The following is a 20040-nucleotide window of genomic DNA, read 5'->3' as shown; positions in this document are numbered from 1 at the left end:
GAACGATTCAGCGCAGCCTGGCTTCTGGCTTGCTCTCCAGCGTTCGCTGAGACTCATCGCCCTGTCTCCTTGCCTCACACCTTACAGGTGAGGTGGTGCCAGGAGTGGCTGTCCCTTGAGCCCCGTCAGTCTCTGGCAGATCCGATTACACTGGGGACCCTTAAGAGCACTTGAAGCGAGCTAGATGGGTCTATTTTAATCCTGCTCCTTCTAGAGAGTAGGAAGTGGAAGGAGACGCTTCCTGCTGACAGGTGGCCCCATAAAAGTCGTCCATCTGCTGCTAATTATGGCAGGAAGAAAACTCACACGGCCGAGGCCTCCGTGTATTTGCTAAAGATCTCCAGAGGTGTAACTGTCTCCCCGGATCACAAGGCCGTTCACAGCAGTGCATCTATAGAGGTTGTTAATTTTTTTTTTTAAATAATTTGAAACTCGGGGCAGGAGGGAATGTTTAACAGAAGTGTGGCTGAAGAAGCATCAGATTGATGTCTGTTCTGGCAGAGGAAGGGAATCTGTTCCCACACCTGGATTCGTGGGTATTTTTTTTTCCCATCCCAAGGAACAGTCAAAGGGGACAAAGGTGGCTGTATTTCTCACTCTCTTGCTTTGCCTCCCACAATGCAGTTCACCTCTCTCTGACCTCGTGGGCTCCTTCCTCTGTAAGACGGGTATAAGCTCTTGACTATCTAACTCAGAAGGCCACTGTGGGACCGGTGATAGCTCAGTCTGCCAGGTGCTTTCCTTGTAAGCGTAAGGACCGGGGTTTGAGCCCCAGAACCCACACGGAGGCTGAGTGTAGTGGTGTGTGCATGTAATTCCAGCCCTGAGGAGACTGAGGTAGGTGCGTCTCAGAGGCTTAGTAGACAGTCAGCCTACCTTAGGCAAGGCCCCAGTCAGCGAGAAACCCAGCCTTCAAAAAAGCTGATGGCCGCTGAACAATAAAATCTGCGCTTGTCCTCTGGCGTCCGCATGTGCACATGCGCAGCACACGTAAGCTACAACGTGGCTCAACAGCAAGAGTAAGTTTGTTCCTATGGCTAAGGCCTCCTCAGCCTGGTTTTGGACCAGGTCTGGTTTTCTATCTGTTCAGATTTTCAGTGGAGGCAGGCTAGGATAATCTGTTTCGATAGAAATGTGGCATATCCAAATAGACCAAAGAGCGACAAACCCTAACACAGGCTTACAAAAGGATCATGAATTTTCTTTTTTAAATTATAAGATGTCCTCTCAGATAAATAGATGGCATTTGCTGTTGATTTTAGGTTTAATTTGTTTTGTTCTATTTCGAATCACTCAGCGCTTGCTCCTCTGTCTTTGAAATGCTACATGCCTTCCCGGTTGCGAATTCGGTGTATTTAGAATCACCCTCCGGAAGCTTGATCACGTTCGGCGTCGTGGTTTTGACGAATCATCACACTCAGGTCGCCCTTACTGCCTCCCTCTGATCTCCCCAGCATCCTGTTGCATGATCTGGCCTCTTGAAACAGAACCTTGTTCGGCCTTACATCTCTGGCTGTGATTCTTGGCTTTTTCCCTTGGGCTCTCTCTGCCTCTGGTTAGGCAGCCCTCCGCCCTGTGGAGTGACATCCCCTGACCTGGCTTGTCCTTTGAAAACATGCCTTCACTTCCGGCCCCTATGATCACTTGAGAAGGACTTAGTTTAGGTGGGCTGGTCTCTCTGGATGGGAACGTCCCCTCTGCCATGATTCTTCCTGCAGCTCCCCCACATGCCGCGGGATTTTCTTTTGTTGTGGTGTGAATGTGAAATGTGCCCTATAGGCTGCCGTGTTTGAGCACTTGGTCCTCAGCTGGTGGTGCCCTTTGGGAAGTTTGGGGAACCTTTAGGCGGCACAATCTTAATACAGGAAGTGGTCAATGGGCCTGGATCCACTTCCTGTTCTCTCTCTGCTTCCTTGCTTCCAGGCTGGTCTCATCATTTCCACTGTCAAACCTTCTTCAACATGATGGACGGCTTCCCTCGGGAACTGTAAGCCAGACTGTTTATCATGTATTTACCCTATCTATCTATCTATCTATCTATCTATCTATCTATCTATCTATCTATCTATCTATCATCTATTTATGGTGGCAACAGAAAAGTAGCCAGCACCTCTCTATTATCTAAAAAATTGTTCCACCAACATCTCAGTAGGGTTTTCAACATCTGGCCCTCAGTAAAGTCTAACATGAAGTGTTGTCAGGGACATTTTTAATGTCTGTCTTCTTTTCCCTATAAATTGAGAGGAATCAAAAGGGGTCTTTCCTGGGAAAAGGTTAGAGAATCTTTGACTCCTATCTGAAGAACAGGAACTGACGCTCATTGTAAATCATTAAATGGGACCTCTGTTTGTTAGCCTTGTATCTGAATCAGTGTCTAATTTCTTAGGCTGAGAATTGTGTCCCTCTCAGTTTTACCACCGTGCTCAACAGAAGGGGATCTGGTGGACTGAGTAATGGAAATGCCCACTGTTAATTCACTAATTCCTAAGTGAGTGGTGGTGTTCCTGATTCCCACCTGCAGGCAATCTCTTTCTCTGTGTAAGACAAGATGCCTTTGCAAACCAAAGCCAGTGAGACAATGCCAGTAACGGTGATATGGCAGAATGGTTACGTATTTGGTCTAAGTAATTATTTGTGGTTAATTTCATTATTTTAGCAAAAATTTGTTTCTCAGATAAGGTACATATTCCAATACATTTTTTTTGTAGTTTTTTTTTTTTTTAAACTTTCTAGTATGTGGCTTGATGTTTTGAGAGAATGCCTCCATTGTCCCTGCTCTCTGGAGTTCATGCCACGGTACATTTTGCTTTGCTAGTGTAGAAACGGCCATTGAGGATTTCTTGGCAATTCTGAATCAAAATGCCCTTGCCAGAACTTAATTTGGGGAATTGCATTTCTTCCCGCTAATTAACTCCATTGTTTCAGTTAGGAAAGTACTGTTTCTTCCAGCCCAGAACCCCGCCGTTGTACAGGAAGATGGCTTTGAAGCGTCTTCACACTGAATCCAGGCATTTCCTGTACTAGGTGTACCCAGGATCCTTGGTGGCCACATTTTCAAGATGGCTGACCTTGTTTCTAAGGATCACTGTGTTGGACTCATAGAGCAATGTAAAGCTGAAAGTTATGTCAGGAGAAGTCAGAGGAAGCCCAACTTATCCTCACTGTTCTCTTATGTGAGAAGGCTCTCAGTTTTAAGTACTTGTTCAGGTTATAGTCATTACGTTCAGATAGTTCAAGAATCAAGAACAAAACAAGTCTCTCCTCTCTTTGTATAGACAGAGGAGGAGGTCTAACTACAACCACTGGGTTGAATATTCTCAAAGCTGATATCCTTAGAATCATATTAACTGGCTGGGAATACAGCTCAGTAGTAGAGCCTGTGCTTTGCAACCACAAGATCTAGGGCTTACTCCCTAAACACACACACACACACACACACTAGCTGAATTCTGCCAGGCACCTGACCCTCATGATCCATGGCTGAAGAGATAATTTCACCTAAAGTATAGAGCATAGTCAGCAATCTGTGATCTTTGGCAAGGAAATTTAAAATTACTTCCTCTCTATTAATGCAAATTATTATAATTAACATCAGTGATGTATTTAATTGCTATTTGTGAAAACCACTTTCTATCTGCATTAAGCTTTGGAAAATAGCTATAAATATTTTGGTGGCTTGTGACAGTAAATTAATTGCGGTACTGACTTAAGAATAATTTAGAACCTTGTTGATCTGCTGGCTCATTTTCCCAAGTGACTTTGCCATTTTGAGCTAGTAAAGAAAAAAAAAAGCCACCACAGATACCTTAATCTTTGATGGTTTCCTCATTTGCTGTCCCCATATTGACAATTATTTCAGTGCCAGGGAGAAGGGAAGAGTTGGAAAAATACCCTTCCCCCCAACACCTCATTTCATATGCAGCTCTGACAGCTGACAAGATGTTATCCATTCCTCCCTTCTCAGGCAAATTCTTATCTCAGTTTATTCAGAGAACGTTAGATGAGTAGAAGACAGGAAATCCAGGTCAGAAAGGTTTGTTACAGCCAACTCCTATGCTCTATGGAAGCACCAAGGTCCTCAATGCTAGGATCAAGAGGATTGGGACTAAGCACTTTCTTTCCCTTAGGGCCTTCCTCTGGGCAGCCCAACTGTCATTCTGCAGGGCAGTGAGCCCAGAAACATGTTTTATCTTGATTTAAGAAGGTCCACATGTGACCCCTGTATGTGTGAAGAAAGCTAGTCTTTTCTTTATTAGTTCTGAATTAATGTCCTGTGTATCCTGCCATCCTTCATTTGGTTAAAATGTGGGGGGATTTGTGAAGAAGCCTGATTGCTGTGTCAGGCCATCATTCAAACACCATGCTAGAGATCTTGCCTGGTATTGATGCCTGAACTGCTAGTCTTTGGTGTGTTGAGTTAGAAAAGGGAGAAATTTCTTCTGTCTTAGCATTTTATTTCTAATGATGTCCATCAGTTTATGGTTTCTTAAAGTTAAAAGTAACTTGATCAGAATCTTTTTGGAAACTGTTGGATTTAAACCCATCATTTGGGTTGTAATCTTAATAATCTTCCCATCTATAAGCTTAGTCCTATTTAAGACACAAAACTCTTGGGCTGGTGTGATAGCACATACTTCTCTAGCAGAAGACCTGGGTTCAGTTTCCAGCACTTACGTGGAAGTTCACAATCACCAGTAACTCCAATTCTAGGCAATCTGTTGCCATCTTTTGGCCGCTGCCGGCACTGCACACACATGGTACACACACAGAAAAGCAGGCGGAAACACATACACATCAGTAAAAATAAATTTAAAAGTTAAAAAAAGCCTTACTGTGAAGACCTTGAAGATGAGAATTATGATTTTTTTTCTTTTTTTTCTGTATGTGCCTAAAAAAGTGTACCTACAATATAGTAGATATAGGATGCAAATTCTCTAAATTAAATTGAACAAAACAAATGGCTGTGGCTTCCTGTGGTCATCTAATGAGAGACAGAGAGATTAGATTTTGTAAAAGATGCTGACTCCTGGTAGTGGATGAGGTCATTCATGGCTTGAGAGAGTAGCCTTCCATTCCATACAGAGAACAAACATTTCCTCTATTCTTGTCATATTCCTGGCATCGTGTTAAGTTAAAAGAAAGTAGAATGTGACCAGAAATTCCTTTGGGGACATTCAGACTTTTGTTCTTAAGAAACTATTAATTTTTAATTATTACGCTGTGGTAGAGATGTAACCCACATATAGTGAAATGCACAGATATTACTAAATGTAAAACTAGATAGTGTTTTTATAGTTGTACAATTATGTACTTACTACCAGTTAAAATTAAAGAATGTATTTACCCCGCCACACAGAAAGTTGGGCTCCTTTCCTGATTATTATTCCTGTTTAATAAAGAATTGATTCAAACTTCCAATTTTGTGTGAAAAACAACAACAACAACACACTGTATATACTTTACGTGTGCCAGTCTTATTTCTCTGGACATACTTTTAAAAAAAGAATTAATCCATGTTGTTACATAGCAGTAATTTTGTTTTATTTTGAAAATTAGTTAATTGCATTCCCAGAATTACATCTTGACATTGCTTGAAATGACACTGGCAGGATTCTGGGAGATGGAGGGGGCAGTGACAGGTTTTGAAGCTCTGACCAGCTATAGAAATGACAACAAAAACAAAAGAAGCTATGTCCACAGAAAAGGCCGAGCAGTTTAGTCGGGGGAGCATGGTAGAGGGACTGAGAAGCACTCAGGACGGATTTAGGATCAACTGAATAACAACCTTCAATTTAGCAATGTATGGCCACTGGAAGTCTAGTCTTTGGGTCCCAAATTAGAGAATCAAACAAATCACTCTTTCCAAATGTTGTGACATTCTATCACCAATTGCAAGCAACAAAGCCTTACAACTTAACATTTTCTTCCTAAGAGGAGCCAGCACTCTCATGGTATTTTTGTAGCTGCACAATGACTAAGCCAAGAACAGCCAAGTCTCAGAGGACCATTGCTGATGGATAATCAGCATTAAGAGAAATGAAGTCAGAACAGTTGGGGACTCATGTGCCCTTCATGCCATAAATGCTGTTCTACTGTGCGGGATGATGCTTCCCCACCCCAACAAAGTTGAGTTTCTGTGGGCAGAATTAAAATGACTTCTGTTAGAAACAGTAGGGCAAGGAAAAGGCAAGAAGTGGGAGGAATGCCAGAGCTGGCGATTTCGGGTGTGATGGGAGCATGTGAATGCTTACATCCAGAAAACACTGACTAGAAGAATGCTTCCTTAGCTCAGCTTCTGTTTCTAGCAAAGAAAACCACTTCATTTCAGATGATCAACAGAGTGGTGTCATGGGAAAAACCCCATAAACAGTTAACATAAGGGAGAAAAATAAGGACCCAGACATCCTTACAGATAGCCAAAGACACCAGAAGCATGGCCTCACAGAACAGATGAAATTTATAAAGTAATAGTATAAAATACAAGATACAAGGACATAATGTAAGATAAGAGAACACAAATATGCTTTGAAAATCTCAAAAATGATGTATTTGGGAGACAAGATAAAAGCGGCGTTTGAAGAATGGTCTGTTTAGACCCATAAAATAATTAAAAATAAAATGCTCCAGAAACAAGGGTAAACATGAAGGAACGTGAGAAGGCACAAGCACTATAGATGGTTCCTGTAGAAAATATTGTAGAAGAAGCAAGAGAAGAAAAAAATATTTAAATCAAAACCAAATTGGGAAAAATGATGAAAACTATTAAGTGCATCACAGAGAAACTGACATGGAAGGAAGACAGCAGAGCTGCAGTGCAGCCACTGGTGGGTATGGTAGATCACCTGACCAGTGTGTATGAGGTTCTGGAATTAATCCCTGCTGATGGCAGAGAGAGAGACAGACAGACAGACATGAAGGCATAAAGACACTGACAGAGACAAAGAGACACAGACAGACAAACACACACAGAAAGAGAAACAGAGAGACAGGCAGACTGAGAGAATATGCAGTGCATGGATGGGGCAGAGTTTGTACTAAAAACTTTGAATCAATGAGAAGTTTCCCAAAATAAGCCAGAGCAGCCAAGCTGGCTTTAAAATAAAAGGCTTCTTTGATCAAGCAGACAGTGATATTTATCTCCACAAGAGAGAAAGAGGATCAGGTTGCTATCAATTTTTTCAAAAATAATACTTGTGTTGAATGCAACGGGGAAAAATGTAGTTAGAGAATTTAAAGATGTAAATGATGAAGCCAGGCATTGGCATGCAGACAAGCTGGTCTTCCTACATAAAGCCATAGAAAGACCCTGCTGGTTGTTTTCATTGCCAGTCGACACAGCCTACAATTACAAGGGGAGAGAGCGTCAGCTGAGGCGTAACCTAGATCAGGTTAGCCTCTGAGCACGAGCATCTGTGCGAGGCTTCCTATTGTCTTGATTCTTACTCCACGCAGGAAGACCCAGCTCCTTATGAATAGCACCTAGGCAGAGGTTTCCTGAACAATGCAAGACAGGGGAAAGCTGGGTGAAAGCGAGCAAGCAAGGACCCATGTGACTTGTTTTCACTCTGCTCTTGACTGTGGATGTAACACTAAGTTCCTGCCATCACTTCTGCTCAGCGATGCACTGTAACTTGGGATTGTGAGTCAGATTAAAATAAATAAATAAATAAATAAATAAATAAATAAATAAGCCCTTCTGGCAAATGGTACAGACATCGGAAGTGGGAGGAGACAGAGAACAGGGCAGGAGCCTACCACAGAGGGCCTCTGAAAGACTCTACCCAGCAGGGTATCGAGGCAGATGCTGAGACTTATAGCCAAACTTTGGGCAGAGTGCAGGGAATATTATGAAAGAAGGGGGAGATAGTAAGACCTGGAAGATTCAGGAGCTCCACAAGGACAACAACAGAACCAAAAAATCTGGGCACAAGGGTCTTTTCTGAGACTGATACTCCAACCAAGGACCATTCATGGAGATAACCTAGAACCCCTGCACAGATGCAGCCCATGGCAGCTCAGTGTCCAAGAGGGTTCCCTAGTAAGGGGATCGGGGACTGTCTCTGACAATGAACTCAATGGCTGGCTCTTTGATCACTTCTTTCTGGGGGGGGGGCAGCTTTGCTAGGCCACAGAGGAGGACAATGCAGCTAGTCCTGAGGAGACCTGATAGGCTAGGGCTGGATGGAAGGGGATGAGGTCCTCCCCTATCAGTGGACTAGGGGAGGGGTATAGGGGGAGAAGTGGGAGAGAGTGGGGACTGGGAGGATATGAGGGGGGGTCCACAGCCAGGATACAAAGTGAATAAACTGTAATGAATAATAATAATTTTTTAAAAATGGGGAAAAAAGCCCTTCTTCCCTAAGTGCTGTCTTCCAGGCTGTTGTATCACAGCAGTAGAACTGAAACCAGAACAGGCTTAGAAAATACTGACCTCAACCCCTGTCCCTGGGGAATCTCCCAAGCCATCAAGAGAAAACAAGCACAAGATGCAAATCAGACTCTGGACATATGGTTTTATTTTATGTGTTCATGTTGCCTTCTGAAAACACAAGTCTTGAACACAGCCATTTGTAAAAGCCCAAAGCACAATACAAGGTATTGTCAAAGATTAGAGCATGGTCGTGACCCAATTCAAGTACGTGAGTTTCAGACAGACCCGGTTTGAGATCCCTTAGGGAAATCACTTCTTGGTGGTTGAGATAAAGTTCAGGTGCCACGATGGAGGAAGGGCCATTAGCCAGGTTCCACGATTTGCTGCCTACACTCGGTTCTTATTAGGCGCTAGTGATAAAACACAAACAAGGACATGCCCACAGAACCAGTGGAGACTAGCACAGGCTATCCTCAGAGATAACCTCTGCAACAGTCACAGCACCACTACAAAAACAAACAACGCAGAGAAAAGCTTCCTGGGTTAAGTGTTTTTATGAGTAAAGGTTAGCCATCGTGAACATTCTGCTTAGTGCTGCTGAGAAAGGTCAGAAATGCCCACTGCATTAGGGCATTGCTTTGGTAGCAGGCCAAGTGTTTCAGAACCATGAGGGATTTGTGAGACAGGCTTATCACAAGCCCTTCTCTGAATGGCTACTTCTAACCTGAAAGCCTGGATAATGATACACAGGATATTTTGAGACTTGCTTTCTGGCTTTGGTACACACACACACACACACACACACACACACACATACACACACAAACCCAAATACTCACAGCAGTGTCCAGACTTGTTAAGCCCACTTGAGTTAGCCACATCCTAGAACTAAAAAGCAGTAACAGTCAGCCTAGGAAACTTACTGTATTCCTATCTGTCCTTTACATTCAGTATCTTTGAGAACAGCCGCTTAGTGCATCCAGAAAAGCTGGAGTGCCCAATTGCGTGCCCTTGGTCCCCAAATCCAAGGATCACTATTGTCCCCTGATTGTATTCCTCTACAGAAAGATAGGACACAGACTTTGAAACTAATGGGCTCAATTTTGCTGAATAACATTTTTTTTCCTTGTTTTATTTATCCCCAAATAAGAATAATTTTGAGATACGCTATAAATAATTTTATTGAAAACAACTTTTCTTTTAGAATTGAGCGGAAATAACCATGTCAGAAGCCAACAAACAGATGGTGAACTTCCTGGTTGTGCTGACTCGGGCAGATTGTTTTCTTCAGGCTGAAGTGGGGCTTCATGCCTGAAGATCTCAAGGCTTTTCAGCACCTTTCAACACTACAGATTTGGGTCATTCACCGAGAGCCCATATTTATTTCTAGCCCATACAATCTTAGCATTATCTCAGTGTTTAATTACTAGACATGATTGACATAAAAAACGTTGAACTAGGAATCTAAAACTGTAGAGAACTATTACACTCTGGTGTTAATGAACCCAGCATCGTGTTGAGTATTGGGTTGGACTTTCTGTTCCAAGGTGCCGAAACACTGTATGATCTGTTTTATTTAACTGTCCTCCCGTCCCCCTCAGATAATTGTAGATCCATCAGATCCACTTACTGCTTACCAAGAAAGCTAAGGTCTGCTGGGTCAGTGCGTTTGAGGGCCAGAGGTGCTTTGTAACTTATAACCCCTATTTTCTCCTCTAGGGTCACTTTATCTTCTCAGGGTCAGTGTGCCTCCTCAAGCTCCCACTTGCCAGTCAGTAGATCTCTAAACACTTGTTTTGTGCCAGACATTCTGTTATTTGTCGTATGCTTGCATGTGGAGCATGTATTCATATGTACACATGTGTGACGACCTGAGATCAGCCACATCTGGTGTGGTATCTTCACGTTCCTTTTTGAGGTGAGGACAGGTTCTCCTGAACCTGGAGCTGATTTGGCTAGATTAGCTCCCTAGCCGTTTCCATGGATCCACCTGTCTCTCTATGCCTTCCCAACCCCCAAAGCTGGGTTTGCCGATGTCTGCTGCTTCATCTAGCTGTTTCATGGTTGCTGGGGAACTGAACTCAAGTCTTTATGCTTGTATGGCAAGCGCTTTATCAGTCGAGTCATATGCCCAGCATCATAGGCATTTAGAGAGGTTCCTTTTGTCTCACAGTTTAGGGCACTGTCTGTCATGGCAGAGAAGGTGACAGGAAGGGGGGCAGCTGGTCACATTGAGTGGTGACAGGAAGGGGGCAACTGGTCACATTGAACAATGACAGGAGGTCAGTAGCTGATCACTTTGCATGGAGTCTGTAAGAAGAGACTGGTGAGCTGCTCTTGAGCTCACTTTCTCATTTTTATATTTATTATTATTATTATTATTATCATTGGTTTTTCAAGATAGGGTTTCTCTGTGTAGCCTTGGTTGTACTGGACTCACTTTGTAGACCCAGCTGGCCTTGAACTACAGAGATCCACCTGTCTCTGCCTCCCTGAGTGCTCAGATTCATTACAGGCATGCACAATCGTGGCCGGCTTTCCCTTTCTGCTTTTTGTTGAGTCTAAGACTCCACCTTGTCCATGGTGTCTCCCACTTTCAGGGCGGGTCTTCCTTCTTTAGTTAAACCCTTTTAGAAACAACATTGCGTAGACAAATCCAGAGATCTATTTCCATGGTGATTTTAAATCTAATGAAGTTGACAATGAAGATTAACTATTACAGATTCAGTCTGGAGAATGACAGAATCTTGGGTGACAAATATCCAGTGGACTTTCTATCATGACCTCCATGTACCCTCTCCTGTACAATCCAGTTCTTTCTGGGGAACCAGCTCAAGTTTGCCTTTCCCTTGCTCTTCCCCACCCCCAAGGGATTCCCTGCTTTGGGATCCTGACTTACCTGTGTTGTGGGGTAAATGCCCAGTGTTCTGTGTGGTTTTTTTCCTTGTATTTTCATTTAATTCCAATCTTATTCCTCCCTCCCCCCAGAGTTTATGACATGTCTCATGTACAGTGTATAAGCTCCCAGTTATGACTCCCGATTGCCATCTGCTTTGGACTAAATCACAACTCTTAGGGTCCATGATGTGCTATGTGGATACAAAGACATAGACAATAAATTGATAAGCTGACAGTAAAGAAATGCTCATCAAATAACCATTTCAACACCCCCATCAAAGAGGTCAAATGTATTTTGCAACTCCTATAAGTGTCAACCATTTACTAGTAGCTTCCTAGAGCATGCTGCATCTCACCTTTCATATAAAGGGATATGCACTGAGATGGAAATAGAGCTAGGTTGATGGCAGTGGGTAAAGACTGGCCTTGACGGTGTGAGGACCAGAGTTCAGTTACCCAGAATCCATGATAAGCAGACATGGCAGCCACCTGCAAGCTTGATAACCTTGGGAGACAGACACCAGGGATTCCTGGGGTAAACTCAGAGCTAGACTAGCTGCAACTGGCAAGCCCTGTTTGAAAGACACTACTTCAATAAAGAAAAAGTAGAGAGCCTTTACTGAGGAAGATGCCCATTTCAACATGACAGACAGACACACATATGTGCATGCATACCCAAATACACATGAACCCATACATGTGAAAGATGCATTCACACACACTCTCTTTCACACACACACACACGCACACACACACACGGATGGTGAAAGAAAAGAGAAATAAGCATTGAGCTAGGCTATGAGAGATAGGCAGAATTGAAACAGAAAGATAGTGACTTACTCTGGCGATCTACCTGATTAGGGCAGAGGACTCGTGTGTCCCACTGCAGGGCAGGGCACTGTGCCTTGACCACGGTAGACAACCTCTTAAAGATAAGCATGAAAATTCCAGGGTAGTGCCCACAAGAGCATAGTCTCATATAAAGCCCACCACAGTGCTTGAAATTGCTTCTTCTGGGTGCTATGTCACTATAGTCCCAGGAGATGCAATATGGTCAGGTTCCACTGGGAATTAGTTAAGTAGTTGACTTCCCATCTATCTTTTGTTCTGTTTGGGATTTTTGTTTGTTTGTTTGTCTCAAGTGGATCTGTGATGCACAAGTGCCTCTTGGGGAACTTGAGAAGTACAACTGTAGCTGTCGATCATGCTCACCGGCACCTCACTGGCCGCACTTGCTCTCCACACAGAGCAGGCTCACCCTCACCGTCTGATCTTCCTGTTCCATCTTTGTTCTCCCCCAGTCTCACCCCATCCATCTGTACCAGTCCAGCACTGCCATCTCCGTGTAAGGCACACGTGCCTGAGAGCGTCACAGTGGAGCATGTTAATTTGCACAGTTGCATTTCAAAATGCCTGGACTGGCAAAATGGCTCAGCAGGCAAAAGCATTTGCCACCAAGTCTTACAACCTGAAGAACCCACAGGGTGGAAGGAGAGAACCAACTTATCAATGACATGTGTACATGCATACACACACACACACACACACACACACACACCCCTAATATAGGTAAATGACATCTGAGGTAGCTCTGCCTCTGGTACTCACTGTCTCCCACCTGCTCCGGCATCTTTCTCCTTCTTTATCTTTTGGCCCTTAGCAGAGGTAAGAGTTTTAATTTGTCCTTGGTCACATGACTTTAGCCTCAGCCCGCTTCTGGCACGAGGGAGAAGGGAGGTGATGTTGGGTGGATTCATGTGCAAGTTCCTGAGTAATGTCTCTGGTCTACCTACGGGTGAATAAACTGAGGGAGGGCGCCTTTAACTCGCCTGCCTGTCGCAGTCAGTTTCTACAGGTACCACAGTTACCCACAACCGTATGGATCTAGGCAGGGACAGCCTCCCGTTGCGACCCCAGACCTTAGATGGCAGAATCCTCTTCCCTGTGAGGGCAAAGCTCCTGGCTCTGTGTTGCAAGGGGCACTATTCTGAAAAGCTAAGGCTAGAGAGGCTGAGGCTGCAGCTCAGTCGGTAGAACGCTTGCCCCGAAGGCACAAGGTTCGATTCCCAGCAGGGAATAAACGGTTGTGGTGGAACATGCCTGTGGAACCTTAGGGATCCCGGCGTGATGGAGACGGAAACAGATCGTGAGTTCAAGGTCACCCTAGCTACATAAAGAATTGGAGGCCAGCCTGGGCTACAGGAAATAAAAAAAGTGGGGTATGCTGTGAGCAGCCCTACTTAGTTAGCTCCGCTCAGCATCGCTTCCCCGGCCCTCGGTTATTTTTACTCTCGCCAAGCGTCTTCCCATTCTTCAGGTGCTGGGCAAGGTGGCGTTCATTTGGCTTTGCTTCTGACACAAGATAAACGAGCTTGGGGCCCTCGGCGATTCACTCTGGCTGCCAGGGGGTTCCAAAATAGCAAACTATTTTTCATAACAGCAACGTGATCTGAAGGGAGGTGCGGCAGGTGCAGTCGGGTTTCCGACCGCTGTCTGGGGCCCGCGGTGCGGGAGAGAATTCATTAGGGGTGCGCTGGGGTCCAGGAGAAAGGGGAGCGTGGCTTCCCAGGGACTGTTCCCTTTGGCTGGGTCAAGGTCTCAGATCCTGAACGCGGATCCCGTCCTTGGACAAAAGCGGGAGCGTGGGCTGGCCCCACCCCGGCCACCCCACACACTCCCGACCTTTTCCATTTTTCCTTGTAGAAAGATAAGGTTATGGACACGAATAACTGCTGTCATTTTTTTTTTTTTCCTTTTTGAACATCACGTTGTGTGTTTAACAAAAGATCAAGATTCCTTAAAAGTTTCACATTTTTTGACATTTTAGTTCATTAAATATGTGGTCATTTCACAAGGTTTAAAAGGTAAATGTCGCTTTGACTCTCTCCGCTTTCAAAGATGGGGCAGGGGGAGAAAGAGCACACTGACATGGTCGCTTTGAATTCGTCTTGTTCTTTTCACTCATTAGAAAATAAAAAAAAGTTTTTTTTTTTTAAATAAGCTTTCACAACACTCTCTCTTCACTATTAAAAAGTTGGTCCACAGCCCTACAGCTAATAATCTCCCTTTATCCCCCATCATGAATTATGTATATGTTTTTAGGATGGAAAGTCTAATAAAGCAAAGAGGATTTTAATTTATATTTGCATAAATATGAGTTTGCTTTTGATGTTTTAGCCCACCAAGCGCCTAGGACTTCCTAGTCAGGATTGAACACAAGTAATGTTGAAGGACACGTGAGACTCATAATAAAAGCAGCTTCTCAGAACCTGGGGTGGGGAGAGGTGGAAATATTAGTAAAACAATGTCCAGAGCCAAGGTCAGAATGTGGGGAGCCCATGTTTGTGAAAGAGCTGTGTGTTAGTGAATCGTAATCGAGTGTGGGAAGCCGTGGAAACCGACTTCTGATACATCTTAATTTAAACATTTCTTTTCTCAGGCGGCCAGGCAGTGGGTGGTACACGAGGAAATTATTCGGAAATAAGGAAATTATATGGCTTGTTTTGGGGGCCTGGATCATTAGGCAGTGTTATGCCTTGCAAATAGTCATGCAAGTTTTATTTTATTGCTTTTGTTTTTTATTGTATATTTGATCTGTACGGGTGTTTTACATAGTTGTATACCACATGTGTGCCTGGTGCCCCGGGAGGCCGGAAGCAGGATCCCCCAGAGCTAGAGTTAAGGAAGGTTGTAAGCGGCCATGTGGGTGCTGGGACTCAAACGCAGGTTCCCCGGCAGAGCAGCCAGTGCTCTTACTCAGCAAACCAATTCTCTAGCTTTCCAACTTTGTAAAAAATTTGAAGCTGCATTGTGTGTGTGTGAGAAAGAAAGAGAGAAAGAGAGAGAGAGAGAGAGAGATCCTCAACCAAGCCACAAACATGGAGTCCAAAAGGTTAGTGAGATCTGACAGGGGAATGCTTTTCCACGGTGGGTCCTGCGTCTGGTGGCAGGCATGGGGTTCCAGTCACATGGTGTTGTTCTCCTTACTGACGGTCTGAGCCAACCAGCCCCGGCAGGAACAAGCACAAAAGGATGGGCGAGTGACTTTCTCTCACTATCTCAATTTCCTGAGTTTTGTTTCTTTACAAGTTATTTTATTTTTATTTGTGTGTGTGTGTGTGTGTGGTGTTTTATAGTATGCATATGAGCATGCCAGTGCAGGTGCCTGCAGAAGCCGGAAGAGGTAATTTGATCCCCTGGAGCTGGAGTCTCAGCAGCCGTGAGCTGCCCAGCGCAGGTTCTTGATCTGATTTGGGTCCTCTGCCAGGGCAGTGAGTGCTCTTAACTGAGCCATCACTCAAGCTCTCTGGCTGAACTTTAGAGGCTGTTTTCTTCTCCAAACAGTGGCCATTCCTTATGCTATGAGAGAGAAAGAATGCATTTTCTCCTCTAAGGAGAGCGTTTTCAGGGCTGGAGAGATGCTCAGAAGTAAAGAGCCCTTGCTGCTCTTCTGGAGGATCCGGTTCCCAGCACCCACATGGCAGGCAACTCACAGTCCTATGTACTTCCAGTTCCGTTGGATGAGATGCCTTCTCCTGCCTTCTGTGGGTGCCTGGGATGCACTCAGTGTACAGACACACATGCAGGCAAAACGCTCATGCAGATAAATAAAAATAAACGAATCATTTAAAATGTTTTTCAAAAGAGAATTTTCTTTCCCCGAGTCTCTAGGACCCATTTGAGAAGTAACTCTTGAAAATTTAAAATATTGTTCCCGAGTACCCAGAAGTGCATGACCTCGACCTTGCAACAGACCTCCCAAGGCTTCTACCCTCCTCAGGAGCACTTTCCTCGTTCAGTGTCTAGGGTACCACTTTGCTAGCCTCTTCACTTCTTTTCTGTATCCAATTTCTACATTTCTTTTCCTTTATTAAGAAGACATGGAGAGGCTGGGGAAAGAAGTCAGTTTGTAAACTCCTTGCCCCACTCAAGCATGAGGACCTGAGTTCGAATCCAAGAACCTACATAAAAAGTCAGGTACGGTTATGTATACTTGAAATCCCAGCTCTGGGAAGACAGAGGAAAGGGTAGCCCTATGGCTGCCACCAAGCCAGTCCAGCCTAATTGGCAAGCCTTGGGTCCTAGAGAGAGAACCCGTCTCTAAACAAATGGTGATAGCTCCCAGGTCCTAGTGAGAGTCTGTCCCAATAAGCAGGTAGATGGCTCACGAGGAACAACACCTGACCTCCATTTTAGGTTGACCTCTGACCTCCAAATGGACATGCAACATACATCTGCATACATACTCATGCATCCATGCACATTTGTATATAGTCTCTCTCACACACACATACACACACACATGCACACAGAGACATAAGAGGGATGTGGGGTAGGTTGTGAGTAACATTATTGGCCTGTGGTCACATCTGTGTGGGCTCAGGTCCTGTGTTTTCTACTTCCTCTTTAAATATTGTCTGTGTAAGCCTTTGTCACTTTGCTTAATGTCACCAGGTCTTAGTTCTCTCTCATAGGAAACAGGTGATGACATAGTTTCCTATCATGGGGCAGGTGTGGGGTTTGTGTAGGACCCTGCAGGTAAGGCACAAAGTATTAGCAATTATCATTTCAAAATCTCTGCAATACCATGGCTTTGCTTCTGAGAGCCGGTAGCAGTTGAGTTTTAAAAACAGTAAGGTCTTTAAACTAATCTGATCGGGATACTTGGATTTTCTTTTACCTCTTTGTTTTTATTTTTAATTATATGCACATGAGTGCAAGTGCCAATCGAGACCAAAAGAGGGCAGCAGATCGCCTGAAGCTTGATGTCTGTGCTGAGAACTGAACTTGAGTCTTCTGTAAGATGAGTATTGCCTTTTAGCCACCGAGCCATCTCTACAATCCTAGTTTTCTTATGTCAAGGACAACCTGGAGATTTCTGCTTAGATGTATTCTCCTCGCTGCATACCCCAGTCTCACAGTTTGCTCTTTATATACGGCTACGATGTTCTCCACGCAACCAGAGTGGAAGATACTAGGGAACAGAGCAAGGTTTGTACTCATTTTTAAATCTCTCCTGAAAATGATTCATGTTCCCTGAGTGGCTCCTCCCTTGCCACAAAGGTTGAATTCTTGACATATACCACCCCAAAAGGCTGATAATTTTAAGTCACCCTGGACCTCCTATCCACTTCAAGCAGGAGGTCAGTATTTTAAAGACACTGTAAAAATTCCACCCTGGTTCCATTTGGGTTCCCACTTCAAAGTATCCTGATGGTTGTGCATGCAGGAGATAACCAGCACTCATAAGCCTGGGTGGCTGAGATACAGGCTACACATACAGTGACAGGACAGAGACCTGGCCTTGAAGGTCACAGACAAGGAGGACCCACCTCCAGCTCTGACCAGCAGGTGGGGCCACAGCCCAGCTCCACAGGCCAGATGTGGCTTCCTGGCTGTTTTGCTTTGGGCTTCTGCCCCTCTGTCCTTTTTCATTCTTAAGCATTATCTTCTCCTGGTTGCACAGATTTTCCTTTTTCTTTCTTCCTTCCCGTACAGTTCAATGCTCCAACTTTTTCAGTGTCAGCTATGCAGCAGGTGTTTACCCAGGCACTGCCCCTGTAGGACTGATGCCGGCTTACAAGACCTCTGTTTGGGATGCTGGCGTGGAAGTCACCCGGGAATCTCACATAAGTGCAGGTTCCAAGGACTTTGGCAATAGCTCACTGGTTAAGAGCATTTGGCCATGTGAACAAGAGATCCATGAAAAAGCCAGGCATGGCCATACACGCCTGCCACCCTAGAATTACAGGGCAGAAGCACATAGATACTGGGAGACAGTCTGGCCAAAATGGCGAGCTACAGGCTTATCAAGAAACCCTGTCTCCAGGCAATAAGGCAGAAGGTGGTAGATGAAAACACCCAATGTCCTCTGATGCATGTGTGAATCAGTCTGTGCACCCAGATATGCATGTGAACATATAACACACATACATATACTCACACAACATGTACTTAAGCGCGCACACACACACACATACACACACACTTTCTGTTTATGAAGTCTGAAAAGGAGCAGAGCTATTTCTAAGTGGCTTCCTGAACGCTGCAGATGGAAAGCCAAACTCTAGCCATACTTTCTATAGTGGCTGGCCACTTCTCCCCTCCTTGCTAGAGGAATTTTACAGCATCTTTACCTTACCCTCCCCTACAGGGTTGTCTACGCTCCCTGTGATCCTGACAGGTGCCTACTTTCATGCAAATACCCAAGGGAGGCCAGATGGGGGGCAGGATCCCCTGTGATGTTCTTTCCTGGACAAATCCTCCACCCCACTGGACACAGGACCACTGAAAACCCACGGTGTGTGCAGAGCAGCCCCAACACCCAGTTGAAAACAGTACATTGAGCACACCAAACAACACTGCCTCTTCTGGTATCTGGGGCACCATTTGCTAATTTGCTGTTGTGACATGACTAATTTAACTCCAGCTACTTCCCAGGTATCAGGAAGTCCTAAGCTCATGTGGCAGAAATGGGCCGAATAAATTGTAGAAAGTTGGGAAACAGGGAGATGAAAGTCAAGAGTCAGAGTCCGGTATGGGCTGGGGATTTGCTAGCATTTCCTGCACATCTCCATTTAGATCATACACACCGAGTTTTCTTGTTTCTATGTCCTGGTGACCCTAAACGAACAGAATCAGTAGCCATGAGCAGCTACTTTCTCTCCTAATAAGAATCACAACCGATAGAATGTACATTTTCAATTACCATGTGAAAACAACGGCAGAGTTATTTTAAAAATGTACAGTACCCTTAGGGCTCTGGATGCCCCAGTCCATGCAAATATCTGTCATTTGTATGCAGCCACAGAAGGAACAGGGCATCTTCCATCATGGGCCATTTAATCAAGCGAGAAGCCCTTAAATCTCCTTGTGAAGATTGGTGAGTTCTGGAGTTAAATATGCAGCCGGTAATATTTCTGGGCTGTCTGCACGCAGCCCTCCTTGTTTCGTTCCGAATGGCGTGGCGTTGTTTGCAGTGACATTTCTATGACGGGTCATCTTGGCTTTCTCCTGTTCACAGCTGGGACCTTAGTAGCATCTCCCATTAGTAATCACTGTGGTTTTTTCCCCCTAGTGACTGAGCCGTTTACAAATCGAGGAAAGGAAAAAATTATAGACTTGGAGTACCGACTGTAGAAAGAAAATAAAGGAAGAGCACCGTGGGAAGGCGCCCAGGGTTACTTTGTGCGGATAGCTGAAAATCAAGTGGAAGAAAAGGACACAAATAGTGTGTTTCCCCCTCTTCTCCACCAGCCTCACTGCCAGGCTCATTGCTGACGAGTGGAGACATCCATAGTGTATGGAATCAGACTGCACGGTCAGCCACAGCCTCTCACGCAGAGAGACTGGAGAAAGTGGGGAAATGTCTCTCAACAAACGCCCACTTTTCTGCCTCAAGGTGACTAGAACTCTCTCTCGCTGTTTACCTATCTGCCTAGGATCTTGAGGCATCTATGAATAAAGACTTGTCCTTTCAAAGCGAACAGTCGCCCAAACCTCTTATGGTCTCTCACAGCCCTTTGGTTACTAGGTTTGGTGATCTGGAGAAAGACACCAGGTTAACAGGAGGTCTAGAGACAAATAGGAGCATGCCAGAGCAATGGGCTCAGAACCATGAAAGCCCCAAATGGGCTGTCACAATGCAGTCTGTCACTCAAATGATCCAACACACACACACACACACACACACACACACACACACAGTTAGAGGGCACGATCTGTACTATATCAAAGAGTTTGAATGGAATATAAATAAGTTGAAATCAGCT

The sequence above is a fragment of the Meriones unguiculatus genome, chromosome 6, assembly GCF_030254825.1.
Source record: "Meriones unguiculatus strain TT.TT164.6M chromosome 6, Bangor_MerUng_6.1, whole genome shotgun sequence".
NCBI lineage: Eukaryota > Metazoa > Chordata > Mammalia > Rodentia > Muridae > Meriones > Meriones unguiculatus.
This window is presented reverse-complemented; position numbering follows the sequence as displayed.